This window comes from Melopsittacus undulatus, chromosome 7 (assembly GCF_012275295.1).
Source record: "Melopsittacus undulatus isolate bMelUnd1 chromosome 7, bMelUnd1.mat.Z, whole genome shotgun sequence".
Taxonomy (NCBI): domain Eukaryota; kingdom Metazoa; phylum Chordata; class Aves; order Psittaciformes; family Psittaculidae; genus Melopsittacus; species Melopsittacus undulatus.
Window position 1 is genome coordinate 35,356,476 of NC_047533.1, and position 22,639 is coordinate 35,379,114.

Here is a 22,639-nt window from a genome sequence, read left to right on the forward strand (position 1 = left end):
GAGCATGAATCGCTCCTTTCTGACAATAGGACAACTATTAGTAGCCTAGCATGATTTGCAGGTATTTCTTATGTGAAAACTGAGCGTTAGAAGATCCTGCAGAGTAAGAGCTGCAAAGCAACCTCCCTTGTGGAAGCATGGGGGTTACTGAACTTCTGTTTAAGTATTTAGACTTTAAATAAGAATTCAGCATGAATCACTTTTCATAACTAAACAGAGGGTTGTTGTCATAAAACTCCTTTTATTCCCTAAGGGACTTAGCTCCACAGTCTCTAAATACTCGGAAATCATAGAATCATAGAATAGTTAGGATTGGAAAGGACCTCAAGATCATCTAGTTCCAACCCCCCTGCTATGGGCAGGGACACCTCACACTAAACCATATCACCCAAGGCTTCATCCAACCTGGTCTTGAACACTGCCAGGGATGGAGCATTCACAACCTCCCTGGGCAACCCATTCCAGTACCTCACCACCCTTACAGTAAAGAATGTCTTCCTTATATCAAGTCTAAACCTCTGCTGTTTAAGTTTCAACCCGTTACCCCTTGTCCTATCACTACAGTCCCTAATGAATAGTCCCTCCCCAGCATCCCTGTAGGCCCCCTTCAGATACTGGAAGGCTGCTATGAGGTCTCCACGCAGCCTTCTTCTTCTCCAGGCTGAACAGCCCCAACTTTCTCAGCCTGTCTTCATATGGGAGGTGCTCCAGTCCCTTGATCATCCTCGTGGCCCTCCTCTGGACTTGTTCTAACAGTACCATGTCCTTTTTATGTTGAGGACACGAGAACTGCACACAATACTCCAAGTGAGGTCTCACAAGAGCAGAGTAGAGGGGCAGGATCACCTCCTTTGACCTGCTTTTCATGCTCCTTTTGATGCAGCCCAGAATACGGTTGGCTTTCTGGGCTGTGAGTGCACACTGCTGGCTCATGCTCATTTTCTCATTGACTAACACCCTCAAGTCCTTCTCCGCAGGACTACCATGAATTTCCTTTCTGCCCAACCTGTAGCTGTGCCTGGGATTGCTCCAACCCAGGTGTAGGACCTTGCACTTGGCATGGTTAAACTTCATGAGGTTGGCATCAGCCCACCTCACAAGTGTGTCAAGGTCCCTCTGAATGACATTCCTTCCCTCTAGCGTATCAACCGAACCACACAGCTTGGTGTCATCGGCAAACTTGCTGAGGGCGCACTCAATTCCATTGTCCATGTCAGCGACAAAAATATTAAACAAGACCGGTCCCAACACCGATCCCTGAGGGACACCACTCATTACTGGTCTCCTGCTGGACATTGAACCATTGACCACAACTGTGAGAAGAGTCTCTGAGAGGAATACATCCAGAAATTGGACTGTATAGCTGTGGGGTACAGTTTACAAAGCCTGTTTGTCAGATATGTTAGGCTTCCACAGGTGATGCAATTTTGACTGGCAAACTGAAACCCTAAGAACACTTGAAAAAGAGAACATAATAGTCGTTGTTATAAGAGGGGAGAAGGTAGAGTTGCCCTGTGTAGTTTCATACATTTTCAAAATTGAAACCAGAGTTTGCAGCACTGATAGTGTAAATGTCAGGGATATTTGCCACTAGCCCTTAGTTATTGAACACTGGGATTCTGATTGCTTTGTCTGGGCAGAATTTATATCAGAAGAGCTATAGCCCATATAGATATAATCTAAGAGGAAACAATTCATCTTGGTAGAAAAATAACAGAAGCTCTTCAGGTAGAGACTGCTGCCAAACACAGATCTGTTGGGTGTTAATGGGTATTTAACATGAAAGAGGAGACCTTTTACACAGAATAGCATGTCTGAGGAAGTGCTTTCTCAGAATAACTGCTACCACTATTGACCAGACAGTGATGACAAAGGCATCAACTATACCCCAAAGCAGTGTCCTAGAGGCAAGTTTAAATTAGTACAAAATCAAGGTGTCTCCTGAAAACTGGTAGGGTAAGATCTGAAAAGAACTTATTTGGAAGAGTAACTTTTCTTTCTGTAATTAGATATTTCCCATTTCCAATGAGGAATTGAAATGAATCAAACTAAATTGAAATAGAAAATTACATTAGAAAAATGGTGGTTTATTTACATCCCCTGAAAGAAATAGGTCAAAATAATTATTCCTATAGCAGCAGCTTACTGTAGACAATGCAGAAAGAAAATGCATGTATTTTCTCCTGGTTTAGTCTGTCTATTATTTTAGATACAGCCACAAAAAAATATTGGGATTTACAAAATTACCCAGGAGACCACAGAAATTTCTATCTTCTGAGTAATGGTCTTGTCTATAAAGGAAAAATAAGTGGTTGACAATATCCATTAGCTAGTCAGATGATTCCAAACAAAGTTTTAGGAAGAATCAACTCTCCTGTTCCTGTAAGGGCTTGTAGCTTTCTTCTGTTTGACACCTGAGTTCCATAGGGTTCTCAGCACTGAAACACAGCAGTCTGCTCTTCTCTAAGATGTATAGTAAGGAGGAGGCAAAAGCATTGGGAGTGAGTTCCTCAACTCTATTTCTACATCAGATGTAGCCAAATGATGTAATAGCTGATGAACAAGTAGCATCCTCATAAGTAACTAAAGAGTCTGAAAAAGGATGCCAGGGTACTCAGTGAGTTAGCACTGCTGAATTTTTAGACCATACAAACTGACATAAAATTGATAAATATGCATGCATGCATGCATGCAGGGGAATATAATTTTTATCTAATGGGTTTTTCTTATAAAATTTCCTTTGGAGGAAATTTGTGGTTTTAGAATGACAAGGATGTACTGCTGCCATAGGAAGCTGAGTTTAATACCCGATGATATGTTTCTTCTTTCCATGTGCCAGTGACTTAAGTGAGGATTTTTTTGTAGCTTTTGAAGTGGCTCAGATGCCAACATCTCTTCATGTCTTGTTCTAAGGATGGCAGGACAGAGTTAAGAGAACGGGTCAAGAGACACCATTAGTTTCCCTGATTCCTTCAAAGAAACTGGAACAGATTTTGGTGGGGAGGGCTTCAAAGAATCAAACAGCATCAAAGGCATGTGTATGAAGCTAGGAGTTCAGTTTGGTTTAAAAGCAAAGGTAGGGCAAAAAATGGGCTAGACTTGGAAAGAAAAGCACGGAGCTAATGCAGAATTATGAATGGGCTACAAAGAAACAGTGGACTACAGCAGACTTCAAGAACATCAAGAAGAAAAGCTCTGATCAGGCCAAGCAATGAGATGAATTAAGATGAAACAGGAATTCTGTTCGTTGTGTGGACAACGTGCAAAGGGACATGGCTTCGAAATGTTTCCTCATGGATACAGCTTACACAAAAACTGCAGGATGCAACTAGAATGCAGCTACCCACAGTTTGGTATAAGCAAATAAAAGGAATGTATATTTATTTTGTAATTTGTCATCACAGTTGTTTCTTTCGAGGGAGATATTCCCACTTTGTGTCTTAAGTAATCGTACTTTAAAAAACATCCTTCCAAATATTTAATTTTCTTCAAATTTCCTTTCCTACACACACCACATCAACAGTTTGTCATAATAACATGTAGCAAAACATAATTGTAAGTTAAATTGTAAGGACTGAATAGATTTTTTTTTCCACAACATTATGCGTATCTGTGTGTTTCTGGAAGTGACAAGTTTTTAAGACCATATTCAAAACCAAATAAACACTGCTGAGAAATTAGCTAACCTTTGCAAAATGAACTAAAACAATGCTCCCACTTAATAGCCTGTAAGAAAAACCCAACCAAACAAAAACAACAGAGGAAAACAAAGACTATGTACAGCATTTAAGCTACAGATACCAAAATGCCATAACTGGTTTATGATGTGTATCCAAATAGATTGTAGGAATGCAAGTGTTTATAATGTCTAATATGTTCTTAACTAAACCTTTTTTTTTTAAGCTATTTAAAAGCAATGTCTATACTACGTTTGGGAATACTAATACAGTTCATTAAAAGAAGTAAAAGTTCATTTTAAGTGGAAGGCACACAGGGGACTGGGCTGAACCAGATCTGTGTTGCAATGTGCATCTGGCATTTTGGAGCACAAGTTGATGAGTGGAGTTGTGAAAAGTGTGATGAAGTTGACACAAAAACCAAGACTGATAACAATGGTGTGACAAGGAATTCATTACATCCTTTCTCTTGCCTCAGGTTGAGTTCTGAAAGCACTGATTACAACACAGAATAACAACCGATGCATATATTAGGAAGAAACAGGAATACATATTCTTACAGTTTTTTGTTAATAATGTGGGTTGTTTTAATACAAACTATCCTTGTTAATACACCATGAAAGCTCAGTGAAACTAAGTGACTTCCTCAAGGTCACAAGGAACTTCCTTGCAGGAAAAATACAACTAAGACAGAATTACTTCTAAGGATAGTGGTAAACAACATGATATTGAACACTGTAGAGCCTGTTTTTAGTGTCAAAGAACTTCATTACCACTAAATTAGTAATTCATATAATAAAGGATTAGAAGAGGTAGCTTACTTTTATTTGAAATTGTATCAAAGTCACCTGTTTAAAGATATTTAAGTAATTAAAAAGGTAGAAATTTAGAGCTGTTTGATTAAGGAAGAGTTATGTGTAAGGTATTAGGGGAAATCAGAAAAAGAATGCAGAAACATTAGGACTGCTATTACAAGGCATGGAATGTCTGAAAAAAAACATGTGTGATATAAAAATTGTGCCTACAGCTGCCTGAAAAGCAAATATTTTTATTCTGGTAAATATCTCCTTAAGGTAACTCTCCTATTATATTTGGAGTTAATAACTGTTCAGATATTTTTACTAAAAGGTTTAAAGTTTTTAGCAGGGTGATTTCATTTTTTTCACATTAAACATTTTAGGTTCTATTTCATATGGGCTATCTGAATTGCAGTAATGAAAAAATCAATTTCTGATCTTACTGGTTAAATAAATCTTTTATTGTGGGGTAGAACTACAGCAATAAAGTATGCATTCTTACTGACCTGCATTTAACAGAGCTCAGCTTGGTGCATATATATTAATTACTACAGCACTTGAAATAATTGAAGCAAACCTTGCCTTTTTGGTTCTTCAAACAATGTTTGCTCTAATTCTGTAGCAGCGCCATTAGAAGTGTAGTTGTGAGCTTCTACTCAGTGTATGATCTTATGAATGTTAAATCTAAAATCCTAACAGCAGTAACTGTAGATATACTCCTCCTCATCATTACTTTCTCTTCTTAATGGTCTTACCTTTAAAGAAACTGAGTGCCCTGAAGTCAGGTGACAAAGAAAGTGCTTAGTGTTCAGCCCATTTCTATATCATGTAATCAACTACAGGCTTTTGGGCACACAGTATTTTTCAGACCTGAGACAGAAAAGAAACCTAACTGGCTGAGTGTAACTTAAATATAACTAATTAGAAGATGTGAGAGAATAGTTATGGGTTCTAGAGAAATAAACAATGGCAAGGTATAGATGTAGTCCTCTAGGGCAATAACAGACAAATAGTTTTCCTGGTGAAAGTTTGTAACGAAGGGGAAATACATATTGTGTTTTAGGATTAACCAAATATCAGAATCATAGAATGGTTAGGGTTGGAAAGGATCTTAAGATCATCTAGTTCCAACCCCTCACTGCCATGGGCAGGGATGCCTCATACTAGACCATGTCACCCAAGGCTCTGTCCAATCTGACCTTGATATCCACATCTATGATTTTCAGCTTATGATAAAGCAATGAATTACAGTTCTAATTGTTGTGATGTGAACATTCTTTGTGGGTACATCAAGATGATCAGATTGAAGAATCAGAGAAGTACTTCTTTGTGAAACAACGTTTTTTCTATTCTTAATGGCTTATTAAATTACAACCCTTTATGGAAGTTTAATACGGTTAATGTTGTTTTCAGTTACATGGTTTCCAAGGAAAGCCAGACTAAACTGTGACTTACAGTCCATTGGTAAAACACAGTGTATAAAATCCAGAAAGAGTTTAAAATGAAACTCTCAATCTTTTTTTTTTTTTTTCTTGTAGCCAAAGATTAATACTGGAAGGATTATTTCCTTTCCATAACATTACAGAAACATTCAGGTGAAAAATGAGCTTCTTTTCCACACTCTTCAATTACTGAAATTACAGGAAGCTTGGTCCTTCTGCACAGAGATCAGAAAAAAGGAACATTTCCCTTTTCTGTTCGTTTTGCAGGTGGATGACATAAATGAAAAAAATTATATAATTCAGAAAAACACGCAACTGTGGACAATGCCTGCAATAGCTAGTTTCTCCTCTGGTAGATTTTTGCTTGCTATTTCCTTTAAAATGGAAATATTCTTCATGCTGACACTCCTAAAAATATTAAGCCTTTTCTTTCTAATTAGGTGGTTGTATTTTCTCTGTTGTCTTTAGCATAAGGCATAAAGGGTGAATTTCATTTTCACTGTATTTGTTCATGGGTATTCTGATAGCCAAACATTGAAAAGGCCTCAAGTAGCCTTTCTCTCGACATTTCTGCTGGCCAGACAACAAGAACAATAAAACCTGGTATAAAATGAAATTATATGTTTATTGAAAATGAATGGTACTACAGCAATAACACAGTATTCCTAAAAAGCACTCAAGGAACATAAATTGCATGTAGCATAAACTAAACTAAACCTTGTAAAGATTATATAATTTACAAAGCCAATCACCCATTGGGGAAGCCTGATCTACTTCATTCATAAGGACAGAGCCCAGCTGATTCTTCTTTTTCTGAATTGAAGATCAGTTGAGATTCTGATTAGTTTGAAATCATACTTTAGGTGCAGACTCTCAATTTCATACTCTAGACACTTGAGTATCCTTTAATATGACTTATATGTACTTAAAGTGGTTGTTTGTGGATTTTTTCTTAATAATAAGCAAAACCTGTGGTTGTATCCACAAGATTATGGTCAAACCATAAATGTGACAACAATATAGTTACTGCGTGCTTCACCTCTCCCTCCCTGCTCTTTATCCAGTAATACAGTACAAAATCAAAGAAGATCATTCTGTATCTGAAAGCAGCAGCAATATCCAGCTGAGTCAAAAGACAACTCCACTGGGCTGTTTGGCAAGCAGAGAAAGGATGCATGTAGGTTGTCTCCACACTGAGTCAAATTTTATTCTGTCAGAAAAGAGCTGAAAAATCCAAAGATATTTTATCTTCCTTTTGTTCACCCTGAGAGCCTACAGTTCTCTGCTAAATACATTACAGACTGTTCTTTGTTATAAATAATATAAGTGCTTAAAAAAAAAATTAGGCTAGAAGACCACAGAGGCTGAAAAAAAAGAATAAATTACAGTATTTGTAAAAGTTTGAAAATAACTTACAAAGTAAATGTGCTTATGCTCCTATTGCCAAAGAAGTATTTTATAGATCCAAATATCAAAAGAGTTATCATTTGGTTTTCAAACATGAAGTATTGTTTCAATGGCAAGTAGAACACATTAGCTGGTACCTAGGTAAAAGCAAGACAAATGACCAAACATGTACAGAAAATTATTAAAAAGCTGACTTAAATACAGATCTCAAATGATGTCTGCTGAAAATAAATTGATGCACTTTACCACATGAAATGCACTAATTATTTTGTTATTTTGAAAGTGTATATGTCTCCTGAAAAGTAATTTCCTAAATCTGTATTATGTACTGCGATAGATCACTGCTTTGGTAGATCTGGTTCATCAGATACACAGAATTGCCGCCTTCGTATTTTTGCAGGGGTCAGAAACTGTCAATGCTTTTAAAGCAAAGTAATGAAAACCAAAAGAAAAAACAGACATTAAGAAAGAAGAATAAGCAGGAACAGAAGAAAGAATCACAGAATCATAAGGGTTGGAAGTGATCTCTGAAGATCATCTATTCCACCCCCCCTGCAAGGCAGGGCCACTTAGAGCAGGTTACACAGGAACACATCTAGGTGACTTCTGAATATCTCCAGAGATGTCACATGGATTCATCACTTCACTACTGATTCTTAAACGTTATGGTCAAAGATCCAAAATGCACAATCACTCACCTTTCAAGGGAGGGCTCGCAACTTCGAGGAGTTCCTTTGGGCTGCATTCTGCCTGAATGGGAGAGTCCTTGACTGCAGGCCCGCTGCTCCATTTGACCACCAAGAACAGACTCAAAATGGCTGCCCAAGGAGGACCAACTCAAAATGACTCCGTGCAGGGGCTCCTTGTATACCCCGGTTGAATCTGACCTGTGGTCAGATGTGGTCCAATATGGTCATAGAGCCATGGGATCAGGACTCAACTTCCTTGCACCTGCTGACAGCCAACATGCAGGTGGGACAAGAGCTACACATATGGGGAGTTTTGCTGCGCAGTTTGTGGTCAGAAGCTTTTGTAGGCTTTTGTCAGGCAGGTGTACCTGCCACACAATCCACCCCGTGACCACAGCCATGATTTGACTGGTTTCCTTGGAACGGTGTACAGTTACCTCTTGCCTCCAAAGTTAAAAGGGAGCTCAGTCGCAGTGAGTCTTAATGCATACTGTGGATCATAATTTCAGTTATCTTTCTGATCTTACCATCGTGTGCTTAATATAACCTATCATAATACAAAGTTTAGAATGAGGACGCAACAGTCATCTATCAACAGATTCAAAACTGCATATACATTCTTTCTTTAGAGTTGAGGCTTCCTGCCATACTTCCTCCTACCTGCCTGGGGTGCAGTTCCACCCCTTATGGGAAAACAAGTATTTTTCTAAACAGCATGGCAAGGTACCTCCTGAGTTATAAAATCAAAGCATGCGATTTGCCCAATGTAAATGTCTATGCAGTTATATACTCCAAAATTTTACCCTTTTTTCTACTCTCTACCTAAGCTGTACAAGTGTCAGACCTATTCATGTACTGAATACAGTTACACCTGCAGATCTAAATGTCAGAAATGAACACTATTAGTTTTCAGTGTCTGCCATAATTTTAACCTGTTTTAAACTTTATCAGGGACTTCAACATCTGTGGTAAGTTCTGAAAAATTTTTAAACTATCACTATTTCATGAAACAGGGAAATCACATTTTCAAATTACACGACTATACAAATAATGTATGAGAATTTTCCAGCTGTGCTTTAGATATTATCTGCCTATTCACAGTGTTGTTAAGAATACTAAGGAACTGTAATTTTGTCATCAACGAAGGTTCACACATTTTAAAAGGTGATCATTGTATAAATTATGTGTCACAAGCATCAGCAAGTGCTGTGAATTTCTGTAGCTGTCCCAAAGGGTATAAATATGATGTATAAGTCCTCACACTCAGTGAATACCATTAGAACATGAAGTCTGTTTGCCAGGTGTTAAGTGATGTGCCAGAGTGTTCTGAAATCAGAGGAAATTAGAGTATCTCTAACCCCAGCTAATAGCAACTGAAGCTTCCTTCTGGCCTACAATAGCTAAGGATACATTAAGCTTTGCTGTTCTGGGCTGATGTTTCCTGAGGGACTGCAGCAGCATGAGGGACAACTCAGAAAACCTTAAGGATTACTCGAGCCTATAATAGATAACCAGCAGATGTCTGTAGCACATGTTGAAGAAGTCTGTACCCCAGTGTGTAACCCACTGCCTTGAAAGTTACTCCTGTAAAATAAAGTTATGGCTTATCAATCACACTGTAAGACTCCAGACTACATTTTAAGTAGAATTGGCTGAAAATATGATCTCTAATATTTAATGAATATTTCTAAATACCATTTCTATGGATAACTGAGAAATTGTCAATCCCTAAGAAGTAGCAACTCAACAAGACAAAGGCCTGCTGGAACACTGGGAAATAAGTATGCCAGTGGACAAGAAGGCACTTTCAATATATGATAGTCTATTATTATTATTATTATTATCCATAACATTTAATATAATAGAATCTAGGATTAATAAACTTTTCAAAGTCAAAGATCAGTCAAGAGGAACCATTCCTGATCTTGCTTGTGAACTGAGATTGCTGTGTAAGAGCAACTCCACTGTGAAGCAGTGGAGTTCCACTGGAGATCTAAACTCAATACATCCTGCACTGCTTGCAAAGCATTTGGTGTGATCCCTTGCAGATAAAAGACATGATACACAGCTACAGGTTAGGCAGTAAAGAGATTCAGAGAAGCACTGAGGAGAAGGACTTGGGAGCGTTGGTCAGCGAGAAACTGAACATGAGCCAGCAGTGTGCGCTCACAGCCCAGAAAGACAACCGTATTCTGGGCTGCATCAACAGGATCATGACCAGCAGGTCAAAGGAGGTGATCCTGCCCCTCTACTCTGCTCTCGTGAAACCTCACTTGGAGTATTGTGTGCAGTTCTGGTGTCCTCAACATAAAAAGGACATGGTACTGTTGGAACAAGTCCAGAGGAGGACCACGAGGATGGTCAGGGGACTGGAGCACCTCCCGTATGAAGACAGGCTGAGAAAGCTGGGGCTGTTCAGCCTGGAATAGAGAAGGCTGCCCAGGGAAGCTGTAAATGCTCCATCCTTGGCAGTGCTCAAGGCTGGGTTGGACAGAGCCCTGGGTAACATGGTTTGGTGTGATGTGTGCCTGTCCATGGCAGGAGGGTTGGAACTAGATGATCTTAAGGTCTTTTCAAACCCTAACCATTCTATGATTCTATGACATGGTCTATGGTGAGCTGTCACTGCCCATGGCAGGGGAGTTGGAACAAGATGATCTTAAGATCCTTTCCAACCCTAACCATTCTATGATTCTATGAGGCTGAGGCAGAAAAAGAATCATAGACAGTTGAAAATATGTTTCAACAGCTTCTCAAAATATAAGTGCCATAAAGTTTCTGAAAGAATACCTTAGTTTAAGATTTCACAGTTGAAGAGGAGAGCATGACAGGAATGTGACTGGGTAATCGATGTTCCAACATGAAGAGTTTCAACCTACTACTTTATTTTATTTAAAACAATACGTTCACAATGATAAAATGGTCTTCTCTATATTAGATAACTGAAAATCTAAATTAAACATACTGAAAATTTGTTCAAAATCAAAAAAGCAGATTTCATTACACAAAATGGCTGGGTTTTTTATAACACTAATTATGTTAGTTATGTAAACTGCTCAAAATGCATTTAAACCTACTTCTCCAGTATATTTGCCAATGTATATGCGTACTTATTCTTAAAGCTGAGGTTAACTTATATTGATGTTTAATCCATAATGGTGTGTGCACATCCATATTGATACATTCCCTGGTGATACACACTCCCAAAAATGCAATTAAAATTATGATGCAACGCTGTGAAATACTGAAGAAGACTTCACAACAGCTATCAGAATAGTCTGACATAGCTAACATGTGAAGACATTTATTTAGGTTACCAAAGTTAAAAGAAAAATCCTTTAAGTCCAGTGAGCCATGAGAGAAGGCACTTTTAAAAGCCAGCACATGAGAAGGCACTTTTAACACAGCCATTGGACTATCCCATTTTCCTGTTAAAACTGCACTTCACAGAACTGTGCTGTTAATGGTTGCCTTTTACTTGTTCCCTTTTGCAGCCACAAATTAATAAGCAGAAGCAAATGGCAGACCACATATGAATTGAAACGAAGGGATCAATTTACAGCAAAGTAACACGCAATAGATAAGCAAGCAGAGTTGCTGCCTTGCAGCAGTATGATATGCCAATGAGAGACATCAGCAGCTCAGGTTGCAGCTCAGAGAGACATTCCACAAATGACACTGGCCCACCTGCTGTATGTCATTTTACAGCAATTCCACAAGCATTTGAATACAATGGAATGCTCATCATCTTCATGTAAAATGCATGGCAAAAGTCCCTCTACTTAAATTGCATATTACCACGAGTACGAATAAGGTGGTGTCTTTTCTCCACAGTTTGTATAAAAACTAAACCAGCTAGAAAACCCACACTTCAGTTACTTAGCACTGTTTATTTTGCAAGATCTCGGAATATTGGAGCAGAAAATGAAAATATGGAAAAATGGCATTCCTAAAGTCTGCGAGTAGCCTTTTTTTAGTCCATGAAAACTTGCTCAGGTTGAAGATTATCAGTATATGAGATTCAAATATAATGACACACAAAACAGCTCTGAGAAATTCTAAAGAACACCTTTTAAAAGTGTAACAAAAAATAATCCCCGTTTTACACTGCGCATATGAGGGGCACATCCCATCAGGGGACCAGGGTCCTGTAGGACCAAAAACTGTTGAAGTCGCAAAAGGATAATTTCTAGAAGATGGAGCCAAAAATGAGTGATTGTCTTCCTCCATTATGGTCAGATTTTACAATATGTATTCTATTCATAAATCTTAAAACCTTCTCCAATCAGATGAATGAGAAGTGGGAACTGTGATGCTAGTAAAAGCTTTGGAAATCACCAAAGACTGAATCTTAAGTCTATGTGGCAAATGGTAGAGGTATAATAAAGAAATTCCTTCTGTTCTACAAATATGCGCAAGTTTGTATACTTGTGAACATAGAAGAACATAGAAGATTCAGGAAAGATGGGTCAAAGAAGACACTCTCCCACTATGGGGTCACGAAGGGAGGGTAAACCAAATTTCACTAAACAAGCATCACTACCTTATGAAAACTACTTGAGAGAAAAGCTTTTTTTGTGGACGGATAATGTGTCCTCTAAGAAGAATATAAATAGATAAACAGCTCTCAGTGTTGGCTGTCTCTCTCAAAGCCAAGTTCAGGAACTTCTGTTATTTCTGATCACAAAGCAGAAGCAGAGTAACAGAGGAAAGTGTACAACCCTGTGCCATACAGAGCTACTGCTGCTGTAAACTATCTGAAACCAAAGTGGCTGCTCTAATTTACACCACTTGAGAAACAGAAGAATAATCAGCTTCACAAAATCACTAGTTCTCCCTTTCTATATTCCTATTGCACTACATACGTATACCCCACAATGATTGCCCTATGGGTGGAAATATTTTCATACTGTTCCAGACAGAGGAGGGGAGCTCCTCTCAGTTTTGACGTACAGAAGTAGAAAAGTACAAATGTTGAATTTTCTGTCTAGGAAGTAGCAGGGATCCTAGACAGTTCCTTGCACACTGCACCTCACTCCTATACACAAGAGCATCCTATTAGGAAAACTTTGCTACTGAATGTTAAGGTTACCTTCTATGTTCTGATTTTTGCTATATTCATAAATAATAGTAATGCAAAAATCCACATTTCAGCTGTGAGAAACAGAAACTAATATTTCTTTCAGACAGTTTTCAACTCATTAATTCAATCCTGTGGAACGTAAAATCTTTGCTTTTCTCATACAAGATTTTACTTTATAGTAAAGACTTAACTGGTTTGGTATTTAAAAACAAGAGAACATAATCGGATTACTGACAGTTTGGAAGTGCTTTCATATCCCATACTTTACATGCATTTTTAATAACCATTTGTTATTACTGTTCTGTAATATGGAAATCCATATTATTGTTAATATTGCACAAATTCACAGCTAATCACATTATAGTACCAAAGGAACAATTATAGTATGTGAATGTGTATAAAGATTAATATACATATCCTAATAAATCTCAGCTGACCCATTAATGTATAATGGGCCCAAAGGAGGCCTCATATCCTTAGTATATAAATGGCACATTTCTTTCCCCCTCCACTCCTTTCCTCATTTTGTTTTATATGTACAAACTGCCATAAAAAGGAAAATTAAGCCATACAAAAACACTCTCAACCATCAAGAGGCTAATCAAAAGCACAGACCACTTTCTTTTCTTATTATGCTACAAGAATCACGCTAATATTTGACATGCATGTACAATGAGCTTTTTTTTACTCTCCCTTTTGAGAATAAGGCTTCTGAGGTGCTGGACAGACATCGGTACCACACGCAAGCTGCAGTGAATAGCTAGGTGGGCTAAGGGATGAACTTTGCATTTTAATTGTAAATTATAATGGCTTTTTCTTGGTTAGGGCATACCTTCAGCTGTTTCAATTAAATATCTTGTAGTTTAAAATGAAAGAAAAAAAGAGACAAATGATCCTTTTTGTTATGTAAGATATGCTTTACAATATCGTTACATAGTGACAACTCCTTGTCCTCCTGTCATATCCTGTCCCTTAGACCATGCTGCAGAAAAGCAATTTTCTGCCTCAAAAGCACTCTATTTTTTAAAAGTTTGTCTCTGGGCAATTTTCAGGTCTACTAGAGCTGCGCAACTATATACAGATGAGAAAGACCCAAAATAGGGCAATTTATTTGATTCTTCCTCTTCAAAACATTTAGCTGAGATTGCATATCCAACAGAGAAACCCCAACAAGAATACTCAGAGATGACCTGCAGTGACACACATCTTTTTTTTTCCCCACAAAAATTTGCATTAGACATCTTCTCTAGACTCCTCAGATAGTCTAGATTTGACTTTTGTTTAATATGACCTTTAACACAAGTATTTCCCAGGATATTAGCAGCTAATTTCTTTTTTAAAGGAGATCCTAAGAATCAGTCAGTTAAATAAACCAAGAAGCTTTTCAGAGGCAGACTAGCTTTTTTGTGGTTTGGGTTTTTTGGGGGGTTTGTGGATTTTTTATTTCTTAGACAAAAAGATGTGAATTCATTTGAATCCAGTTTCTCTCTTGTTAAAGAGTAAAGAACCACTTGGATGAGAAAACACATCCTGCCAGCATTCAGCTCGTGGCAACTTAGCATTGCTCAATGCCTGAAGCTAGTCTGACCTCAGTATTCTCCTGGTATACTTCTACCCTAACACAGTAAGGGCATTTCACAATAGAGCAAAGGTCTTGTCTTTAAGAGCATCCACATCTTGAAAATTACTTTAGCTGTCTGAAAGTCTTTCAGGAATTAGGACAACTTCAGTATTTGGGCCTCAGTTTGCTATGAATGTAACATTCTCTAATGTATCGTATGAATTAAAGAAAAAAGGTAATAACTTTGAAACTTGTGAGGAAGCAAGGTGCATATCTGTACCCATCAGCTCCTCAAGTGTCTAAAATCATGTTCAATTTGCATACAGTTTTGAAAATTTTAAACCAGACTTATTTAGGGCTCATTTAGCCTTAAAGACCTAACTTTCTCCATTTTATTTTTCTACTGTTGTCTTTGTCAATTGAAAGCTAAGTACATTAGTTTCAGAATTTCCTGCTGGCATAGAAATCACTCATGTTAAAAATTACTATTAACATTGACACCATAAAATAATAAGACATGAAAAATACCTATTATCATACATGGTTCTGGTTAGTAGATCAGACCTGACAAGCAGAAGCATGAAAATTCTTTGTTAATACAATAAATACCTTTATTGTGAAGGCATTTTGCATTTTTCTGTATTTGGCATGTGATTATACTTAAAAATGACTGAAAGGGAAATGTCCATTATTTATCTTTTATCTAAGGTGTAGAAATGGATTATCCTCCAGTACAGAAGTATATTCCCTTATTTAGCATAATTCACTTGATGAACCTTTGTGCCAGAAAGGCCACCATGCTGCCAGGGCAGCACGTACAAGGTCATGCACTTTGCCCTGAAGACAGAATTTGGTTCCTGTTTTGTTTGCCTGAAATTGCCTTTTATATAGGACCATACATACATATGTATATACATACACACAAACTGGACTGTAGTGGAGATTAAACTAACAGCAGTAGACTGGAGAATTTGACTTAAAGGCTACTCAGATTTTGAGGTATGTTTAAATTCATTATTTAAATTAGTGGAGAAATAATTTGCTGGCATATATTGATACAGACACACAAGGGAAGATGACCTTTATGATTTAGCCCATTATATCTGCAAGTGCTAATGTTGCCTTAGCACATCCTACAATCAATTCCTGAGCTGGAACTGGCAAATATAACTCAATCGTGACTACTGCCAGTGCACTTTGATAAAATGCTATACGAATAGCTAATACTTCATAAAAGCTGGCACTCAAAAGGCTCAGGGCACCTCTTCAGAGCCCTCTCATTTACTTCCTTTATATGGCAGCTTTCTACACTTAAGCTTAAATTGCCCCATAGTTTAACAGAGGAAGTAGTACCACCATTCATAGTTGGTTTTTTTTTCCTTGTACTCAGAGAAATCATATTATCAAAATTGTATTTGAGAAGTAGTAATTTACCTTTGTGAATTCCATGTGTGCATGTAATTCTTTTTTCATTTTTGTTTGCAATGTGTTAAATTAATTTTCATCGAACATTTGATGAATTACAGATGTTATTCAAGTATTTACCAGCATTTTTGTGATTTTTACATGAACATTTTAATTACTCAGAATTATCTCTGAATTTCTTTGAGCTCTGAACATTTTATATAAACAATCGCTGACTAGTATTTTCTGTTTTTATTGGTAAATTAGACTTATGCATGAGTAGCTGGGATGATTTCGATAAATACTTACTGCACAATTTCAAGTTAACATCAGTAATTCACTTTTATATATTTTCTGAGTTATTACCTGGGGGGGGGGGAGGAATTTTTTTATCTGCTATTTGAACAAACAAAAGTTCAAGTAAGAAATTAAGAGTCATAGGTAAGGTTTACAAAAATTTGCTTTTTAATAAAGAAAATCATATGTGGAAATTCTTTTTACAGCATTACATGGGGAGTTTTTATCGGCAGCATGGGGATTCCAGTTACATCTTGGATCTTTTTTAATGCCTGTGCATTTGGCCTTACCTAAGGCTAAAATTTGAGTCTGTATGTGTCCTAACCTTCTCCTCTTAGTGATTTCTCAGGATAATTGTCAAGTGTTAGTGAAATATGAAAAAAAAATAAATAAACCCAAGTCTTAAAGATAATTAAAACCCCACAAGTTTCAGGGATGGAGAGCCAAATTTACATCCCCAGGGAGAGAAATGTGGCTAGAATTCAAGCATTCTGAAAGGAGCTGGCTGGGATCAGCCAAAGAAGGTAACAGGAGACAAGAATAGGGAAATTGGAGTTGCAGTTGAAATTGGTAATCTTACAGTACAAATAAAACAAGATTTCCAAAGGAAAGCTGGCTTTATTAGTTGTAGGTCCTGAAGCATCATGTTTCTGCTAGTTGATAGTTTGTGTGACTTTCTTATTTAAAAACAAGAGTGCTATGATTCCAGTTTCATCAGATTCGTAAGAATTTAGGCACAAAAAAAATACATAAAAGTGAAGAAAAAACTTGCAGACACAAATTAAAATGTACATTCTTTTATAGCCAAGTCCTCTACTTAGAGGAGAGCAACACTGTTTAAGATTAATGATATTTATACTTTGGAAGTTAATGCAGTGTACACAATCAATCCATATTTGAACCAAGTTGCAAGGAAGTGTCCTCATAAAGCCTTTGTATGTAGTTCAGAGCTACAGACTTCAAAGGGGTAAACTTGCCTTTAAAGCTTTCTGTGTTAGAGTTTACACGAGATTTTTCACCAAATTCCTGAAAAATAGTTGAAGATTTTAAAAAAACCCAATAAAATAATCAGAGGTGGATTAAAACCAAGAATGTATTCAATGCCATCTTCTTCATACAGGGGGAAGATTTGTAGGTATATAAATGCAGTATTTAATGTATTTAGTTATCAATTTACTCCTCTCATTTCTGGAATTAAGTCCCCTTACTCTTTGTAAAATGTCAAAATTGAACAAAATATCAAATATGTGCTAAATGGAATGAAAGCAGGATATTACTGAACCTATAACCACTGGTAGATCACACAGAAGTACGTAGTTGTATCAAAGAGAAATTAACACAGGAAAACATAGTATCACAAATTACTGACATGCTTTGTCACCTCTTTCTAACCCTGGATGTAGCCAAAAGTTAAAAAAGCCACCATCTTTTGAGCTATCAGAAATGCACTAAGAAAAGGTAACAATTATCCCTCTGGTCACCTCCTAACTTCTACAAAGCTGCTATTTGCTTACTTTCTTAGTAAGGACAGAGCAGTTGCTGTGGTCCAATTATCTGTTATTAGTAAACCAGGTCCTCTTGAAAGATTTGAAAAAAATGCAATTATAATAAGTTACGCTGTGTATGCTTATGCATGGAATCGTTCATGGAAAATAAGTAATTCTGAGTCTATAAATGGACTGTTTATAGTTCTGTCCCATCCATTTTAAAGGAAAGCAGATATATGTGCAAAATACCATAATATGATCAAACAGCAAGTTATTCTATGCAGCTACTGTAATGCTCTGCAATATCCTCTGAAGATATAAAACTGAGTTGACAGAAAACTTTAGAATGGAAACACAGTTAAATAAGGTCTTTCTAAAAAGATGGATGCTTTGAAAATCTACCCTCCCCTCACGTTTTAAATGGTGTGCAACCTTTCCATCATACATCACTACATGTTGCAGTATGTGGTTATGACTATGTTACTAGACAGAAAGCTGCATAGAATGTATTAATCCAATACATTTATTAATTCCTTCATTTTTTAAAATTGTTAGTATAACAATCCCAGACCAGGATGAAGGTTTATTTCAGTTCTAAGGGATTCACACAAATCCTCAAAATCAAGCCTGATACTGATTTACCTATACACTTAAATACTAACCACAAAATTAGTAAAAGTCCATCACAAAGTTGGTGTAGAAAGAAAGAACATTGATAGAACATAGCCATCCATGCAATTCTGCTAATTTTCTGCCCTCTTCTTTATCTGTTCTGTTCCCTGATTAGTAGAAGCCAAGAAAATCAGTGGCAACCCTAACCCATAGCTGTAGAATTTCTAAATGGCCGCAGTGCTCATTCTTTAAGCAAGAGAGACATACACTACATATACCAGCCTTTCCCTTTTGCTGGAAGTGTTTCTTTGAAGGAAAGGCATTATTTTGTTAGTCTGGTGCCATGATAATGCTCCTATTAATATTTCTTTTGAAGCTTCTCTCATCCTTTAAACTGACATACTGCAAGTACACACATGGTTAAGAAAAATAATTAATAAAAATCAAACATTACTGATCATACAGTCATAAATGATACATCACAGTTGTCTGGCTTCAGTCTGAATAGGTGATAATTGCAACAATGTAGTTAATACAGAATGGCAGCCAGCTAGGTGACTTTTCATGGCAATGTTTTTAGATTAAATGTGAGAACCTTAAATAATTTCCAGCCTTAGCTCCTGCACATATTTACAGCTTCCAAACTGTTCCAAGCCAGGTTAAAGTATTTCTTTTTTGTATCTATGTACTTTGTAATTTTCTGTGTTATGGTACTGTAAATATTCCTGAGCCATGGATGGCTGTTTCACTATATCCACATGTGTTTTTGATACTAAAAATCTCTTTAGGCATATTGGAAGTCTCAAGCAGAATAAATCAGCTGAGATAGCCTCAAATGACCTGAAAACTTTTTCAGTACTGAACTATGCAATTCAGACAGCCTTATGGAGCTACTATGGTTACTACATTATCCCTGGACTGCCCAGGGTATCAGAATTTCTGCAGTGCTGTGATTCCACCCTAGGCATGCTTCCCAAACCAGAAGGGTCCCAGAATGCAGCCTCTAGCTATCTTCCTTAATTCCTACACTTGTGAAAGTTTCCCCTTGCCAGATTTGGGTAGTATTATAAATTTATACCATTCCAGACCATTTAGCCAACAGAAAGTAACAGGAAGAGAGAAGAAATTCTTGTTTGCTGTCAGGAAGTATTTCTTTCTCTAAATAGTCTTTTGAAAGATTGTTTCATACAATTTGAATAGGTGCACATGCTAGTATTCTCTAAGTGCTAAAAAGTCTAAAGAACTCAAGTGTTAAATATCTCAAGTTACCACTTATTAAAAAAAAAAAACCTAAAACACAACAAGAAAAACAAAGCCCAACAAGCCAAACACCTGCATATGTGAGGTTTTTTCATACTTTGAAAAAATTGGAAACCCCTCTGTCAACACAGCTTTTTGAAAGAAGTTTCTTTGCACCAAGAACTGTTTTCCCCATGTGGTCACTCACCAATATTTATGAGGGAAGGCCACTTCGAATGCCACCAGCAGATGAAAAAACAGGAGGAAGGAGGGGTTTTCTGTCTTCACTGAGCTGGCTGATTCTGCCAAAGTGATAGCCAACATTGACATTACACAAGAGAAAGGCTGTTGTAGTCTCACAGTCCCAGATCAGCTGCAGAAACAAAACAAAACCAAAACAGAAAGAAAAACATAAGTGTATACTTTTCAAATAAAAGTAATGCCAAAACATTAAAACTCTGATCCCTGGAATATAAATAACACTTTAATCTTGGCTTTGAAACAGTTATCTCAAATCTGCTTTAAAAATAAGATTTAAAAAGACCCCTAAGAAATTGAATATCCTTCATAAAATTAATCTACTTCGAGGGTTTACTGGAAATAAATGGCCATAAAAGTGTTATGTACTCAGCTGGTGGTAGGAGGCAGACAGAAATTACAATTCTGCAAAAATAAGGAAAAGCTGAGATTTGAAGTGAAGATTTTATGCAGAATACATGGTAAGGACTGACAGGAAATTTTATAGGCGAACATGGCTATAGGTGAATGTGGCCTACGGAAAACTTAAGGGAAGGGTGAACAAATAATGAGGGATTCTTATTTATGCATTTATTTATTTATTTCATTTTCCTAGCATCTTTGTGAATTATTACCTATACGCCTGATACGTCCTAAAAGAAAAAACTGTGATGAATAAATAAACAGCTCTAGAAATCTTCAATAGGGTCCTTTACCTTGCAGGGAATATTATCATTGGCTTTTGATACAATTTCTGCTGCAGGGAAAGACTTTCAAAGCTCAGAATGCAGAAGTATTGCCAGGCACTCAAAGACCCCCTGCTGTGCGCGTCAAACTAAGAAATCTCTCTGAACTTGTCGAATTAAAAGTCATCTCTCTCTCTCTGCAACCCCTGCATGAGCTGGGAAGCTCTGTCCTCATTTTTTTTAGGCTTTCCACGATAAACAAATGGAGCCTGAAGCATCTTTATTCTTTTCAGGCACATAATTAAAATTCTTTAAAAAATGTAATTGAAGGCAATGAATTTCAAAAGGAGGTTCTAGTTAACAAAGAGGCTAGAACAGTTTCAGTAGGCCATATTGCTTTACTGTTCAGTTTTGCTTCAAAAGTAAAAGCAAAACAGCCTGCTAAGACCGTGGGTGTTTTCTGTGCCCTTTCTTTTTTTTTTTTTAATTTATTTTGTTTATACATTGAGAGGTGGCTCCAAACTCAAACATCTCAGCAGGACTTATGCTTTCTGGAATGTTGTAATACTTAATTACTGAAACAGCAAAGAGGAGTATGCTATTAAAATAGGAACGAAGCAGGAAGTATTCCCAGTTTCTCAAAAAACATTATTTATATATCCCCTAAAAAATTAAAGAATGTATTTATTGAGGAATTTGTATTTTCTTGCCATGCCTCTTTCATACATCCAAACCATTGTAAATATTCCCAGGCTTGCAAAATTTTTTCAACCTGGTAATGATAGAATGCTACTTTCCTGTGATCACTATTGCTGTAAAAAAATTGTAATGATTACTTTTAATAGGCATTTTTGATGTTACCAAGAAAAGAGCAAGTGCTGATATAATGAATAATTTTAGATTAATATAACAGGAATGAAAAACTATCTCTTTGGATTTGAATATCAGGGATTAGCACACAACATTAACTAAAAGGAAGAAGACATGGCAGTGCTGCAGAAAGTCACCTCTAAGGTGACTTCCTAGAGAGCTCAAAATCTAAACCTAATGTTTCTGAGTATCTCTTTTAGGGGATTTTCAGTATCTCTATTGAAAGCAAAAATCTTCAGTTTTTCCCTGTTTCTTTCCATGCTGTGTTCTTAAACTGTACTTCTGGCTATAAATGACCATATGAAATGTTTTGTTTTGGTTTCTTTTTTTTTTTAGTTATTCCCTAGAGAGATGGGTGATTGTGATGTTTTAAGGGAAGTTTTTTTATGATTCTTGTAGCATTAAACAGAGAAAGGTGTAGCAAGGCAGCAAATACTCCCACAACTCCTGGGCAGCACTCTGCTTCTGATAGCTATGATGCCTATGGGAGACCTGAAACAACATAGCTAACAGCTGCTTTTCATCCTTGGTGAGGGGAAAGCACAGTATGCATTCTGACTGGGTCAACAATTATTCTGACTGGTAGGGAGGTGGAAAGAGGATCCAGTTAGCTCCACTGGAAAAAAAAACCCAACAATAAACTAGATCTAGCAGAAGCAAACCGAGGCTTTGACTACAGTATCAAGTTATAGCTCTGCTAGCCAGGAGTCATTTCTGTCCTAGTGTGGTTTTGGTTATGTTTTATATCTTAACGTAAAATCTTGTGCACCACAGGGCACAGCTCATTGCAGAGGTCATGCTGAACAGGCAATATAGAGAACAGGGCAGCAGGTCTGGCTCCCTCCATTTTCCACAGTTTTCTTGTATTACCTCAGCAGGCTTAAAATACTCAGATTCCCGCATGCCTTCATTTCACACCCAGAACACACAACATATAGCTTCACTTTCCTATTGTGCACATGAAACTTTCACAGATTGCACAGAGCCCACCCCATCATGCTCTAGTCTGGACAACATTAATAACAAATAATGATAATCTCTTAGATCCAGCAAGACACTACATTGGCACAGGAGCAGTAGCACCAAAGGCTAAATCACAGTTTTCCAGCAGTGTGCTGTTTCCCAGAATGCAGTCTACTACTACAAACAAC